This window comes from Camelus dromedarius, chromosome 28 (assembly GCF_036321535.1).
Source record: "Camelus dromedarius isolate mCamDro1 chromosome 28, mCamDro1.pat, whole genome shotgun sequence".
Lineage (NCBI taxonomy): Eukaryota > Metazoa > Chordata > Mammalia > Artiodactyla > Camelidae > Camelus > Camelus dromedarius.
The window spans coordinates 22412562-22428999 of record NC_087463.1 but is presented as its reverse complement, the minus strand read 5'-3'; the positions used below and the strand labels follow the sequence as shown (position 1 = coordinate 22428999).

The following is a 16438-nucleotide window of genomic DNA, read 5'->3' as shown; positions in this document are numbered from 1 at the left end:
GTAAAGTCTGGACTTTACTTTGAACAAAATACATACGTGCTCACAGTAACTTTGACAGAGGGATTATCATCCCCATTTAGCCCCATATGAGGAATAAGACTCAGAGGGGACATGTAATGTGTTCACGGTCGCAAGGCTAGTAATATGCTCTTCTTCTCTAAAGATCTGACACCTCCAAAATGTCCTCTATGTGCAAAGGGAGAAGTGATATCTTAAATGACTTTATCTAAGTCTGTCTATTCTTGAAACATCAACAAGACCAAGTCACTCAAAACAACTGTCCCAACGAAGTAAAAAGTAATGTCTGCATGAATCATCAAAGACAACTCTGAACTCAGTTTAAAGTAAAATGTGCTCTCAGTCCAAAAGCCTCCCCGACTTATCAGCTAAACCAAGACGCTGTGCAGCATAATGTTAACCATAAAAACATTAATGACGATTTCACTCTGAATACACTTTAAAACATGTAACTGATGTTGCTCCTTTACCACCTGGACAACTCTTTCAATCAAGCAAACAAGAAAGATTCCCCCTTCTATGACATATACTAATATTATAAATTTCTCCCTTGCAAAGGAATAATTTTACAAAAGTACTGAGCACCACAGATATGTAATTTCCAAAATTAGAAGAGGTCAGGGATAAGGACAGAAAAATGAAACAGACAACCTTCATTTCCCAGAAAACAGCAAAAGATGATCTTTTTAGTACTAGGTCATTTACCTATTTACCTTATTTAGTATTAAAGTAGATTCATACACATCCATTAATTATATGAGATTATAAATGACAGGGTATTTGATCTCATACTTCAGTATTTGTATGTGTGCATCGACCCATTTTGCATGACTGCGTATTTCTGAGCAAATAATAACAGTAATTGCCACAAATTTGAAATGGGCATAACAGTTCCTTTTTTCAGAGTATATTATGTCTTTTAAATAAGTTCACACAATTAATTCCATGAACAAAACAAAAAAAAATAAGATAATACTAGTAACACAAAAGTTCTCTAAAAACTGACCACAATGGAGGAAACTACCAGAGTTTTGTCTGAAGGGTGAAGTTACCGAAGAAGACAGTCTTAAGAAGATGCTTGCTTCTGTTCCCTAAAAGGAGGGCCGTTAAAAGGAGCAGTGAGAACCAGGAAATGAGCAGGAGCTCAGTCAGTGCAGCTGAGCATTCCTCCCAGGTCACACCACAGCCTAAGCTGGACGCAGCCCAGGTCAATGGCACCCAAACCCCTTCTCTGCCACTCCCTGCAAGGTGCTGCCAGGGGAGGGTGCCAGGTGACACCCAAGGGTGTGCCCCTGGGTCCTGTGGTCCTGCGGAAGCCATGTTTAAGGCCTGCCTGTCTTCCCAATAAACAGGAGCGAAAGGGACAGTGCCAGGTACTTCTCACCCATTCAGCAGGTATTTAAAGATCATTAAAAAGAAAAAAGGAAAAAGTGTTTCAAAAGAGACCCTGAAAGGAGTTCTGAAAAGGATAAAGGGTCGGGTGAGTAATCTGGATGATCCTACCCAGGCCAGTGGAAAGCACTGGCCAAATCCCAGGTGAGTCCTTCTAAGAATCCTAGCTAAGTCCAAGGTCAGTGAGCCAGCTTCCCCAAAAGCAACAAGAAAGCACTGGGGACAATGTAGGAACCAAAGGGCTGAGGCCACATTATCTTGTTCAGAGCAGGGGTGACTTCTGAAACTCACCATATCCCTGCCAGGTGATGCCGCACTGAGAAGCAAGAAAGCAGGGGGCGCGGATCGCAGGCTAGGTTTTCGGGTTTTAGCTGTGAAACTTGGTAAACAACGCCACTGATGCCTTTAAGGAACACTGATTCTCCACAGCACTAATTACTCCATTTGAAATGCATTCATTCAAGTAAACTAAGTAGATTTCATGTCGTGGTATTTGGTGGGTTTAAAAAAAAAAAGTCAAGATAAATGTATACCTCCTGTGGTTGAGAACACCTCAGACGTTCCTTCAAGTAGATGGCAGGTTACTTTTGATTACAAGTATACCTATTCCAAGGAACACAGTCCACTAAGAACGGATTCGGGGAACGTTTTGTGTCTCACATTATAACTGATTACTACGTTCTTGGTCTCCATACACAGTAAAGCATCGCATAGCCTTTTCCAGGGTAGACGTTCAAGGAACATTTGTTGAACTGAATTCAACATTATAGATTTCAGGAAGCCTGAGTTCTGCCTCATAGTCCCACCTGGCCCTGAATTCCAAAAAGTGGGGATAGGAGCCCTGAATACCACATCCCGACTAAATGTTGAGTTGGCCTACAGATGACTGCACACATTCCAAGTTTGGGGCAAGGACCTGCCACTGAGAAATGTCAACAGTTCTGACACAGAACGAGCCACAGTGGTGTCCCTGAAGTTGCCACTACCTGAGGCGAATTGAACACGAAGGCCCGTCTCAGGGCCGGGGGCGGTTCCACACTCCCGCCCCCACGGCCGCGAGTCCGCGGGTGTCCAGCGGCGCGTCCACGCGCGGGGCGGCCGAGGGTCCCGGCCCGCGCGACCTCCCGGCGGGGCGGCGGCACCGATGCGGCCTGGGCCTCCCGGGCCCGCCCGGCCTCCGGACTCGAGCCCGAGGGGGTCCGAGCGCGGCCGAGGGGGTGCGGGGCGCGCAGGCCCCGCGCCGCCGCCCCAGGCCTCGCCGAGCCCCGGCCTCTCCCCGGCGGGCTGCGGGCAACAAAGGCGGCGGCCCGGCCCGGCGCGCGCGGCGGTCGGGGAGGCCGGGGGGTCGGGCGGGCGCTCGGCGGAAGCAGGCCTCGGCCCTCCCGGCCCGCTCCCCGGCCCGGCTTCCCGGACGCCGCTCCCCGCCGGCCCGGCCCCTGCCCGCCGCCCCGCCAACCCGCCGACCCGCCGACCCGCCGAGGCGCGCAGGGCCTCGCGCCGCCGGGACCCTCGCCTCAGCCCGCCGGGCGGCCTCCCCCGCCCGGCCCGCGTCGGGTCCACCCCCGCCGGCCCGAGGAGAAGGGGCGCACGGCGACCGGTTCCCCGGGCTCCCGAGAGAGGGAGCGGAAAGCCGAGCCCGGACCCAGCCCCCGGCTCGGCTCCGCAGACGCTCACCCGGCGGCAGCCGCTCCGCTTCCTCGCCCAGCGCCGGTGCGACTGCCGTGCTCAGCCCTCCTCTCCCGCAACTCCTCCTCCCGCCTCCTTCCTCCTCCTCTTCCTCCTCCTCTTTCTCCAGGAGGGGCGCGCCGCGGCGCCGGCCGAGCGGGAGCGGCAGCCGAGGAGCCGAGCCGGCCGCCCCGCGCCCACCACTCGGCCCGCGGCGCAGGCGGGCGTCGGCGCGCGGGGGGCGGGCCGGCGGGGGCGCCGGGGCCGCGGGGCGGGGGCGCCGGGGGCGGGGCCGGGCGCCGAGGGGCGGGGCCAGGGGCCAGGCGGGCGCGGGAGTCGGGGTCCCAGCATCGTCCGGCGCCGCGCCGCCGGCCGGTGCCTTCTGGCGCAGCTGCTCCTCCTGTGGGTGCCCTGCCCTTTGCAGCCTCCCCTTCAAGGGCCCGGGCTGACGCGGGAAGGAAAATGTTCTGGGCCCTCTGGCGCCGGCCCTGCCCTCGTCCATGCGGCCGGGCGGCGGCCCCCACGCGGCCCGGGGGTGCTCACCTGGCGCGGTGACCCCGGCCTCGTCCCCATAGGGAGGGAGGGACGGGGACAGAGGAGCCCGCACGCCCAGGCCTTTCCCCACACCTTCTCTAGCTTAACCGTAAAATATGCCTGTTGAAAGAAAACTTACTCCTTGTTTCAAGCCATCTGCTTTTCCATTTAGTCCTTGTTAGTGGGGTTTTATGCAAGAATAGTTCACTATTGTTTGTGCCGCCGAATTCCAAGGTAGTGTGATGTAAAGTTGCGGCTGGGTAACTTGACTCATTTCTTTGGAAATTGGCTGAACCGTGCTACTAACATATAGCAATAACAGCAAGTTGGATTTTTCTCAATGAGTGGCAACAGGAAAATTTTTACTTCTCTCTTGATGAAAGCGATTAAAGATAAGTATCATTAAAACCTAACTTAAAAATTATTGTTGGCTTTAAAAATTGTAAGTCTTGAATAGTATGGACCTTTTTAAAAGGAAGCAAATAAGGCTAAGGAAAAAGTCTTATTAAAGTTGTTCAAAGGTGAATTTATATCTGAATTATACCTCAATAAAGCTGTTTAAGGAAAAAGTTCAAGTAATCAATCTTAATTCCTTTACATGTGGGGTATACAATTCTCATCTAAACACAAAATCTAGATTCATAATTTAAAAATTGGATTGTCAGGTGATTCAATCTGTTTTATGACCGAACAGTGTCTATAAGGCTGATGCCATTTGTTATGTGTGATTCACCAGACCACTGTCTCCTTCAGTTCTTACTTGAGTTTATTACTAAACCCTGACCATTACTGTTACCCTGATTTCAATGAAACTCAATTCTCAGATATCCGATCACAGTGAATGTTGACTGAAACAGAATGGTCAGAGAGGTTAGTGGCCATAGTAAATAGTAATTAGACAAGAAGCAAGCTTCTCAACCCATGCCTCTTGTTTTAAGCCCCTTCCAAAGGAGAAGACTTGGGGTAGATTGCAGTATCAGGGGTGCTGGCGTCTCCTTCTCTGATCTAAAGAAGGCCAGTACGTAGCTGGAGACTGTGTAACAGGGCCAGTGAGCGCCCAATGGGCTGAGCTGACTCCTCCAGGAGACAGGATCAAGACCTGGGCTTCTGGGTCCAGGAGAGCTGGCTGGTCTGGCATCCCAGCAATGACATTTCATATAGCTGTGTGACCTTAACCAAGTTTCTCAGTAGTAACCTCCGTTTCTTTGAAGAGGGGAGTGGGGTGGGGGAGGGGATTTTGATATTTTGATATTAACTATATCCAATGGTCATGAAGGTTACGTGACATGATTCACAGAACCGCTTAACTTGGCACCTGTTCCACAATGATGATTACTGCGTAATGCATGTTTTACAGGCAAGGCAGGTAAATACTATCTTGTACATATTATCTTTTGTATATATTATCTCCTTTATTTGAACAATGATCTGTTTGTAAGGTCAGTATTATCATCATCCCCACATTACAGATGAGGAAACTGCGGCTTCTTGTGTATAAGTAGTAAATAACTTTCCCAAAGCCACACAGCTACTGTGGGACAGAGCTGCACGTCAGACTTAAGTCTCTCTGACTCCAAAATATGAGCTCTTAACCACTAAATTGAGATAATAGTGACAACAATATTAATAATACAGCAACAACTTTAATGTAATGTAGTGGCTAAATACACTATCAAAATGTTCATGCTTGGCTAAGTTCCAACACTTCTTGGCTGTAGAAAATGCTGTCAGATAGAGACACTTGCCAAAAGGTGGTGATGGCAAAGGATCCTATGGAAAGTATCCTCTTAATGGGCCAGAGGAGCCTAGTTTTGCCTCTTCCTCCTAAAGTCAGAGCTGACAGAGCCAGAAGGACCCTTATTGATCATCCTCAACATCCTTATTTTATGAGGAGGAAACAGAAATCATATGACTTGCCCGAGCGACAAAGTTAAAAGTAGCTGAGTCATGACTTGAACTGCCATCTCCCGATTTCAAGCCTGATTTGATTTCTAGAATTAAATGTCTTCCCTTCCTCCAAAAGAGGAAAAGAGAGGAGCTCGGACTTGAGAAAACTGGATGGAAGCAGGATAGGATGCAGTGGGCAACCTTCCAACCTCGTCCTGGTATTTCACGTACATCCTCAGTGCTAAAAGGACCCTTTGAACCCCTGGGGGAAAGCGGCCCCAAGGAAGCAAGATTTCACACTCTCAACATCTCCTTCACCTTCCTATTGCCTGTTCTGCTGCCTCCTGCCTTCCTGTCTTTGAGGATCACGAGAGATCCTCCACTCATTCAAAATTCCCTGTTTGGTACTTGTATGGGGTTGAAGATTCATGTCTTTCCCAGAACCTCAGAATGTGACCTTATTTGAAAGTGGGGTCTTTGTAGGTGTAGTTAAGTTGTTATGAGGTCATACTGGAGTCGGGCAGGCCCTTAATCCAGTATGATTGTTGTCTTTGCACAAGGAGAAGAGACACACAGACAAGCATGCGGAGGGAAGAGCAAGTGAAGACACTCAGGGCGAATCCCAGGAAAGCAGAGACCACAGCGGCGGATGGGCCCGCAAGCCACGTATTGTCAGCGCTGCTGCCAACACCCGGAGCTGGAAGAGGCCGGGAAGGATCTCCCCTGCAGCCTTCAGAGAGAGCACGGCCCTCCAGACACCTTGATTTTGTACTTCTAGGCTCCAGCAGCAGGAGAGGATGTATTTCTATCGTGTTAAGCCCCCAGTCTGTGGTGCTTTGTTGCGGCAGCCCTAGGGAGCTAATACAAGAGTCCTCGGCCTGCCAGCCCCTCCGCCCCCACCCCCGCCACCCTGCGTGCCTGTTCTCTGGAATGAAGTCACTGCAGTCTCCTCCCAGTCAAAAGCTCCTCCTTGCAGAGTTTCCCAATCACTAGTGTCACCAGACGTCCCAGTTTGCCCAGGACAGTACCAGGTTAGAACTGATGTTCTGGCATAAATGTGAACAGTGACAACTTTCATCCCAAAATTGTTCCAGTTCAGAAAATAAATTCTGTGTTCACCCTGCCTTCCACATAAAGTATAGTGACTCAGTTCCTTGGCATTTGAAGGGAGAGTTAGACCCAACCCACTTCTCCAGCCACGCAGTCCATAACTTCCTCATGTAACACGTACCAGGCCAGGCTGGGTAACTCTATCTCCAGGCAGAACCAGCCCTGTGCCTTCACTCGTGCTCTGCCTCGGTCTAGAGTATTCTTCCATCTCCCCGCCCCTCACCCACTGATTATTTCTGTACATTGAAAATCTTACCCCTCATCAGTCAAGGTTCAGATCCATGTCATCAGAAATGACGTCATCCTATCTGGAAACCCCACCTTGGATTCAACCTTGTTTGTAGCACACTTCGTGCTCTACCCTGAATTATGACAATTCTCTCTCCTCTTTTGAATGCAGATCCTGTGTCTTACTCATCTTTATATCACGGGACTAGTACCTTGAATGAAGAGCCTTAGTACAATAGGGACTCAAGAAATGTCTGATGAGTAAATATGAATATTCCATTCCTCTCTCCATCTATTTGAGAATAGCCTGATGATAAATAAGCTTTCAAAACCCTTTTAAAAATCTGCTTCAAGATATAGGGGTGGCTGTTTTGTCCCTTGGGAAGTGAAAGATACCTGCTTTCCAAAGCATAAATTACATGGACAGAAAAATGTTGCCTACACTCCAGTAAGCAATTGCCTGCCATTCGGCCATCAGCCACTGGAGCAGCCCTGACGGTGCCCCTGACGGGGATTCAGGACAAGGAGAAAAGCAGGATACTGCCCCAAGATGGTCAAGATGCCTATCAAAGGAATAATTTCAGTGAGCTCAGACACTAGCATCTTCCCATACGTAGAAGGGCACTAAAATCATTAGTATGGGATGTCTGCATTTTTTGGTGTGACTAGCAGTAATCTTTTGATGTTCGACTACAGTTTTCTCAGCAAAAACTTCTATTCACTCTGGCTCCTCCCTTACGTCTTTGGAACAGTCCCTCAGAGCTATCTGAGAGGTTGTAGCTCAGATTACAGTTCTCTGCAAGGCCACCGAATAAAACATGTCTCAACTTTTAAAATTGTGCAGTTTTTTTTTCAGTTGACAATTATTAAGGGAAAATGTCTGTGCTGTTTCAATCAGCAGTTAGATTCTGCTACCTGGCAGCACGCTGAAGGCAAAGGAATGATGCCTGCCTCCCAGAACAGTTGGCTCTGAGGGTTTTGAAGACCTGGCAGAAGGTAGGTGGGTACCTGTTTGTTTGTGCAAAAGATTGCACTTCAGCAAAATATCATTACTGTGTGGTAAGAGTCCCCTGTAGACCCAGATTCCAACTATTCTCGGTTTCACATCAAAGATTCCTATGTGAAGACAATTAAAAGAAATGCCTCACTTTATCCTGTCCTCTCCACTTCCAGGATCCAGGGCTTGTCTGATTGTTTACAGTTCTCACTGAGTAAGGTAACCCGATTGATTTAGTGCAAAGAGAAAAAAAAAATCTAGCAAATAGCCACTATCATGAAATATTGATGGCATGTATTTGCTTCTTCTGGAATCTTAGGAGGCAGGTCCTGTAGCAGTGAATAACATGCAGACAATTCCCCCATTAACTCAGCAGTGGAGGAAGGGGTCAGAATTCTTCCCTACAGCAGGCAGAGAGCCAGAACTCCCATGGCCAAGCTCAGGGCACCCATCCCTTCTTCTCCTCACTGTGAGACCACTAGTTGGGTAGAATCCTGTTTCTTAAAGAACCCTTCTCCATGGCAAGAGAACTTACTGAATTCAAAATCCCGAAGTCCAAAGGAGGGTCAGCATTTTTCAGAAAAGTAAACTTTTACCCACACTTGTGATTCTGAAGTATTAGGAAGGCCTGACAATCCATTAAAAAAAAATACTGTACCTTCTATGGCATCAATTAAAATACTGTATTAGAGCTTTGTTTCTTTAGATTTGGAGTCATTAAAGTATAAATATCTTCCTAGAAGCAATAGCTCTTTCAGACATCATCAGTCATTCATTACCCTGGGACCTAGACATTTCTATCCCACTGTTCTTTGATTCTTGCATCACTGGTAACTTTTCACATCTGTGTTTCCCCATTCACCTATGTAATTCCATTCCAAGAGTTTATTTGTAATTTAGATTATAAGTCCCATTTACAGTTCAATGTTTCTAAGGAAAAATGCAACATTGTAGATGGTCATTAGATTCCCAGATTAGCTCCCTACTCAACAAACGAGCTTATAACACAATTAAAGTATACAACTGGAGCGAATGTTAAATCCGGCCAGTGATCTGACGTGGCACACGTCACGTGAAAGCTATTCCAGTGTGTTAGCCGCAGGCTCTTGAGGAAATGAGTAACAACTGGGGACCAGGAGTTTCAGAACCGTTTATGTATCAGGCTCAGCCCCCAGGAGGAAGAGCCCTGGAGGGCTTAAGGGGTACCAGAGCCTGAGATAAGTGAACTGCCCAGACTCAGGCTGGCTTCCAATCTAAGCAGGGGTGGGAGGAGGGGTGGGGGGAGGCACAAAATAATCAAAGGTGAAAAAGAAAATGTTCCCCTTTGGAGCCCCCAGTGTAAGTACTGTTAGGTGCTATTGTGGGGTGAATTGTATCTCCCAAAAGGGATGTTGAAATCCTAACCCCCCACACCTGTGAATATGACTTTATTTGGAAGTAGGGTCTTTGCAGATGTAATCAACTTAAAATAGGACATCCTGGATTAGGGTGGGCCCTAATCCACCGCTGACCCTTAGAAGGGGAAAACCTGGACAAAGACACACAAGGGGAACACCAGGCGCGGAGGGAGGCAGAGATCGCAGTGCTGGAGCTACAAGCAAAGGAACGTCAAGAAATGCCAGCAATCACCAGAAGCGGGAAGAGGCGAGGGAGGATCCTCCCCAAAGGTCTTCAGAGGGAGCGTGGTCCTGCCGACTCCTGGATTTCAGACTTCTAGGCTCCAGAACTGTGGGATAATACATTTTTCGTTGTTTTAAGCCACCCACTTGGTGTATTTTGCTGTGGCAGCGCTCAGAAGCCAATACAGGCAACTTACAAAGTCATCTCATTGAGGAGGCGGAAGCTCAAACCCTGTTGCCTGTAGCGTGGAGCCAGACTGCAGCTGCCATTCAGTCTGTTTGCTACAAGCATCCATTGCACATCTGAGATCCCTGACGTGTACTCTGCTCCAGGCACAGTTCTAGGTGCAGGAGATCTTTCAACAAGCATTAATCGAGCATCCACTGTGTTGTAAGCATAGGTCTTGGTGCAGAAATGTGGTGGATAAGGGAATGAACAGGGCAGATAAGGTGCCTTCCCGTAAAGAGATTAATTTAGTGGAACTGGAGGAAGAGAGGGGAGGGAAGGGTTAACACTAAATAATTAAGCAGATGAACCAAGAAGCCTAGAGAACAAATGTGCTGCTAAGGAAATAAACTGGGTGATGGGGAGATAGTAACTGAGGCAGGGATCCTGATACTTACCTGAGTTGATCCAGGAAGGCCTCTCTGAGGAGGCAACCTTTGTTCTGAAATTTGAAGGATAAGGGTGAGACATTGCAGAGATCTAGGTAGGAAAGCATTCTAGGAAACTCTCTGACGTGTGACAGAATTTGGCATATTTGAGGAAAAGAGAAGACTGGTACGGCTGGAACACGGTGAAAAGTGATGGGTAGATTACCCATGAAGTTGGAATGGGGCCAGGGGCCAAATCCTCTCAAGGCTCAAAGGTAAGGCGTTTTCGTTTGATTCTAAGAGTAATGGGAAGTAACAAGTATTTTAATCAAGGGATAATGCAAACTAGCTTTCATTGTTAAAAGGTGGGAGAATGGATTTTAGCAGGACAAGGTTGGAAGGGAGAAGAGCTCAGAGCCCAGGTGAGACGTGCTGGCAGTTTGGACTAGGATCGAAGTTGTGGAAGTAAAGGGAATGGATTTTGTTGGAGTTAAGAGTTTAATAGGTGAGTACAACTAATTTAAGAGCAAGATGAAGGAGTTTTGTCAATTATAAAACATACCCAGAGACATTCTTTGACACTCCCATATGTCCCCTCCCCTTGAATCTCGGCTGACTAATTTAAACCACTGGGTGACTCACTTTAAACCAAGAAAAAAAAAACAAACAGCATAAGGTTTATGTGACACAGGAGCCATCGTGAGGGAATGAACACTTGAAGAAACGGTTAAACCTGAGTGTTTTCACGCCAGGTATGATGAACAGCGGAAAGAGATAGTGGGACAAAGAGCTTGAGTTAAGCTAGTAAACTGCTCAGACTCCTCTCTGTGTTCCTATGTCTTTGGAGATAAAGATGCTCCTTTCCTCTGGGTGCAGGGAGGGCACCTCAGGGCTGCTTCAGAGGTAGGTTAGTGAGTCCTTCCTAGGTTTTATGACCTTCCTCAGGTACACGCCGTTTCTCAGATCCCTTCAGCTCAAAATATTCAACATGTCCAGGTGCCGTATTTTGAGGTATTATGTCCTGAACCCCATAAATAAAAACCTAATTCCTTAGCAAATCTTTAATTTTTCCACTGCTATTTTTCAGATGATATTGGCCCTAAGTGTGGAAGAGGAAAAACTTAACCTCTTAAATTCTTCTCCTGAGTCATGCATATTAAACAAAAGACAGATTAACAGAGGGGAAGGCATGTAATTTTTAAATTGATGTTAATATTTTTGTGTGCACAGCAACTTCACAGATAAGGAGTAAAAAAATTCAAAGAAACCATTTGACTTGGGGGTTTGTGTACAACTTTAAGAAAGGGTGGTAAGTTGTACAAAAGTGACTAAACAAAGGACAAGGGGTTTGGGATCCAGGACAGTAAATTGTGGGCTGATGACAAGGAAATAGATGGTAATTAAGAGTAAGATTTGTTACAGACACATCTCATCGCATCTCAGGGCCTCTCTGATCTTCCTGGAGGCGACACCTTACAAATGGAAGTTTATGTCATCTTTACAGAAGAAAAGAGATGCCCTGCTTCTGGACAGAAAGGAGGGGGTCAGAGAGCTCTGCCTGTGCCTGCTGTTTCTCTGTGGGTTTCAGCTCAAAATAATCAATGTGCCAAAATGGCATAATTTGGGGTGGCGTGTACTGATCCTCCAAAAGTTAGGAACTGCCAGATTGGCAACAATTATTTTAGGATAGTTGTCTTGGAATTTACTATTCAGATTCATTCTTGAGAATGAAACTAGTCACAGATTAAAAAGTACCTTCAACGCATTGAAAGTCGGATCTATCTCCTTACAGAAAAAGTACTCTGAGGGGCAGACCCTGGAACTGTGTAATCGTGGTGAGTTCTATCGCCCAGCCAGCCACCCAAGACAAAAACACAGGCTGTGCGTAGTGACCCACAAGGACACCAATCAATGATTATTAAAACATTTAGACTGAGTACAGTTTACAGTGAATTAATTTTCCTGTTTTGAATGAACAGCAGATGCATTTATAAAGTGTGAGATATGCAAGAAAAATTGGTCATTGGGCATTCAAATGTCTTGTTGCATAACCGTAATGAGCACACCTGGAATCAGTACCCATAAATCTCCTGTCCCGAGTCACATCTCAGCAGTGGCTGGCCACAGGACTTGAGATCAAAAGGCATACTCTTTGAAGGAAGTACATACATACCATAGAAGTGTTTTCAGTGAATGGCTTTCCCAGCAGGACCCATTTTACCGTCTCCTTGGCCTAGAGTTTGATCCATGCTAAGTCCATTGACATTAAGTGCTAATCTATGCCCGACTGGCAAAGGGAGTGGCTTGGGAACCTGTTTTGAGTGAATAAGCCAACCTGCCTGGCTTCAGGGTGCAGAAGAGGCCATGTGTCCTGTCCTCCACATAGGGAGAGAAGGAGCTGCTTCCTCCCCACTTTAAGCCAAGCAATGGAAAGCTTCAAGAAAACCAGAGCTGTCAGAGCGTGAGCTGAGGAGAGCCTGGTGTTGATGCAAATAGCCTGCCCAGGGCTGCCCTGACCCAGCAGCGGAAAGGAGAGACAGGACCGCACCCCCGGAGCGTGGCAGGCCAAGGACACGGGAGCCACCGGTGGGCTTTGTGGACCTGCAGGTGTAAGCTGGAGCCAGCAGATTCACAAAGGACTTCTTTTTGCCCTGAAGGGTATCAAAGGAGAAAGTACTCTGACACTTGATAAAACGGTAAGGAGGACTAGATCCTGGCAGGTGTCCAGACGACAGCAACAAGGGAAAGCGATCGGGCTTAACTCGGGAAACGGTAAAAGACAGCCGGGATTTACAGCCAACAATCAGGGTGAAGGGGCCAGTGGATGGGAAATTACTAAGAGGAGACACGAAGGGCAGGGGGAGTCTTGCTAAAGAACCACCACCTTGGGAGGAGACTCAAGCAGTGGGCAGGAACAGGGGCCTCTGCTCCAGACAAGCCTTTAAATGCCTGCAGCCCAGCCCACACCTTGACTGCAACTTCATAGGCGACCCCAAACCAGAATCACCCATCTAAGCTGCTTCTGAACTCCTGACCCAAAGAAACTAATGTTAGCATCCTTCCTTACCTATTAACACTCTGCGTCAGCCGCTGAGAGGGAGGCGTGGTTCAGCAGGGGGAGTGAACAGGTTTCTAAGTGGCCTGTAGGTACATAGCTATGCCCAAAGATAGTATTTTATTGTACTTTTTTATTCAGAATTTTAAATAGACTTCATTTTTTTAGAGAAGAAAATACTGATTTTTTTTAAACCATCAAGGCATTGCATGTGTTCGAACATATTCAGAAGCTGATAATAACTGAATATTTTATAATAAAGATTCTTCTGTGCTTTTTTCAGTAAAAACTGTTCGGTGGAGGGAACGTATTGCTTTTATCCTGATTTACCTCGCTTCTCCATTAACATTAACCTGGACTGTAAAATTTTAATTTGTAGCAGACTGTATGTTTCATTTAAATAACCTAATGAAGTATGAACATTTTAAGAAAATAACATTTAACATCGACACATGAGTGTTCAAAATATAGAAACTGCTTAGTTTAAAAACAAAAATTGGGGGGTGGGTGTAGGTAATTGGGCTGACTTATTTATTTTTGGAGGAGGCACTGGGGGCTGAATGCAGGACCTTGCACGCACTAAGCATGTACACAACCACCTGAGCCATATCCTCCCCTCCAAACTGCTTACTTTCTTAACCCCAGGTTCTCATAAAAAGAAACGGCACACCCTGACCACCTTCTTGTTAATGTATCTCCTGCTTTTCCCCTTACTCTTGGCATCAGGATAATCCCCTTGCCATGCCCACGGTACACATATTTTGTAGGGAAAAAATGATGCAGTAATTACATGAAAGGGGGGAGGGGCAAGCCAGTTTTCAGTGCTATCTCATCGCTAAACTCTTGATCAAGAGGAGGTGAGGTTAACTGAAAGGTAAAAGTGACGTCAGCCAGGTGTTAACAATGACCACAACAAGGTAAATCCTAAGGCGTCCACCTACTACGCACCTGTCCCCTCGCTCCCCTTCTTAGCCCTCGGGTGTCGTCATGAAAGAACATGACTTCAGATGAGACTCAGAAGTAGAGAAGGCCGGCGCTGACTTAAGAAAAGCACTTGGCAAAAAATTCTTCTTTATGTAAGGAAGTAAGTGAGCGTACATTGATAAATACCTATTTGAATATTACCTTTTCATGAGCACGTGGTGTGTACTTCATTCTAGTAGTGAATTAACATCTAATAAAAATAGTCAACGAATCACGTTGACAGCTCTTCAAGAACAGTGTTCTAACAGAGTCCTCCTTTAAAATACTGCTGAGTGTGCGTACACTCAGGAAAAATCTGGCACCTCCAGGATTTAACTTGAAAAGAGAAAGCAACAAAAGACCTGGGGAGCTATTCAGGAAACATCAGGGTGATTCAGACTTCCTTCTGTCATTGCCTATTTTCAGGTTCAGTTTTGTTTGAAAACGATTCTCCTGGGACAGTGAAGCAAACAATAGCGGTCCAACTACTTAGCGCTCCTTTCCAGAGGACTGGCGGATCCCTGCCAGGTCACCGCCACAGACACAGCTCTCAGCTGAGTCTCTGCTAAGCACGGAGGGGCAGCAGCGTGATAAACATCTTATTCCCGACAAATGGCTAGAGTGTCGTTAAGTCTTTATTTCTGGCTGGTGCAGAGAGACAGGCTTAACTATTAGACCGGTTGAGGGTAGACCGGAGACACATGGGTAAACTTGAGGAAGCCTTCAAGGACAGATCTGAATAGAAGATTCTTCCTATGTTGGCCCACGGGTTGTCCCAGGGCCTTCGTGAAGGAAGGACCAAAATACCCCTTAACAATTTTACCTCTGCTCTGTCATACCGACAAGCAACAGAAGTCCCACAGCTCCCAGCCGTGCTTTAGCATGGCGAGAACTTCCACCCTAAAACATCGGTAAAGCCACACAAAACTCGGACATTTTCTAAAAGGTGAAATAAATTCTGTTTGTATTTTCTCAACTTATTTACAGCTTCTTGTTGGTTCTATACTTCGGTGTACCTTCTTATTTTGAAAGAGGTGAGGCTCCATAGAGTAAAAATTAAGAAATAAATACGGGTTTAAATAACAGTTATTTTTCAGAAATACTCTGATTAAAGACTTTAACATGAATGCTGCCCACTTAGAATGACTCATTGTTTCAAAATATTTTGGTTGAATTTTAATTGTTTTATTTTTAAATCAGTGAATAAAAGAATCCAAAAGGCATTTTCCTGAGAGGCCACTCAGCCACTGCTCCCCTCCTCCACCCCTGCTCATAGGGGCTGTTCCCTCCTCTTGCCATTTTGGGTGGTCATGGCTTCCGAATGTTGCTAGTTCCTGAGTGTCACTGTCCCTTGTTAGTCCTTAACTGTGCTCACGGCTCTGTGTACTGTCCCTTTCTTATGCTTTCTTTTGTTAAACCCTTTGGGTCTGCCTTCTGTTTTGCGAGCCCTCTGATTGATGCAACACCTCTTCTCCATGCGGCATCTGAATGGATGCAGGTCAGGTCTGCAGCTTGGAGGAGTTTTACTGGAGGGTACATTTTAGAACCGGGCTGTCACTTCATTTTCTAGATAATCCCCAAGCCTCCTCTGGTGGCCTGGCAATACGCTCACTTGGCTATGCTAGGCAACATTTCCCGGAATTCTTGTCCCTGTGTATTTCTGGTTAGGGCGGGCCACAGAGACATTTGAAAAGGGGAAGTGAAGTAGCAGTTATGTTACTCTCATGTTCAGAAGGTCGGTGGAGAGACACAGGTTCCTTGGCCGCCCACCCCTGTTGTCATTTACCTGCTGGCTCACCTCGTGGGTGTAAGGGATACCTGGGCCCAGTGGCTGCTCCATCACCCTCCACATCCTCCTTTCACTTCTTTGATGCCTCAGCCAGCGGCGTGTTTAGCTCAACGATGAAAAGAGCCCGCTTCCCCTTGCAGGATGCCTCACCAGGGAAGCGATGGGAGGCTCACCAGGGCCCAGGCGGTCTTTGTGGGCTCCAGCCCAGGCGCATGCGTCCTCCAGCCTCTCCCCGGCTTCCCTTCTTCATGTGGCCCTGCAGCCTGAAGGCCAAACACCAGGCAGAAAAAGCTGCAGCCTTACCGAGACTGTGTAACCAGTTCCCAGGATTGTGTGAGGTCAGTCTTTATAACACATCAATATTTGGATTCTAAAGAATATATATATATATATTGATATATTGAATATATCTATATATATAGTGATTCTTGGTCTCTGCTAAAATCCTCACATATTAATACTACTGTTCTTCAATCTTCCCATTATGTACATCAGATGTTAAAATACTTTGTTATTTATCTTTCTTCTTTATGAATGCCATTTCAACTATTATTTCAGAGCCTCATTACCTTCTAAAATATCTTAGA

General features: G+C 46.8%; 1 protein-coding gene across 7 annotated transcripts in view; it reads right to left on the bottom strand.

Moving 5' to 3' along the window:
• Positions 1–15998, bottom strand: part of SOCS6 (suppressor of cytokine signaling 6) — a 244000-nt gene extending 228002 nt beyond the window's left edge. For 3 of the 7 annotated variants that reach the window (XR_010378202.1, XR_010378203.1, XR_010378201.1), the window contains exon 1: positions 3085–3274. The gene's annotated coding sequence lies outside the window, so the exon portion shown is untranslated. Of the gene's footprint in view, positions 1–2396; positions 2447–3084; positions 3275–15860 lie in introns of those variants that run through there. The other 4 variants (XM_064480431.1, XM_031441755.2, XM_031441753.2 and 1 more) reach the window with 4 other exon arrangements.
• Positions 15999–16438: the final 440 nt, after the last annotated feature.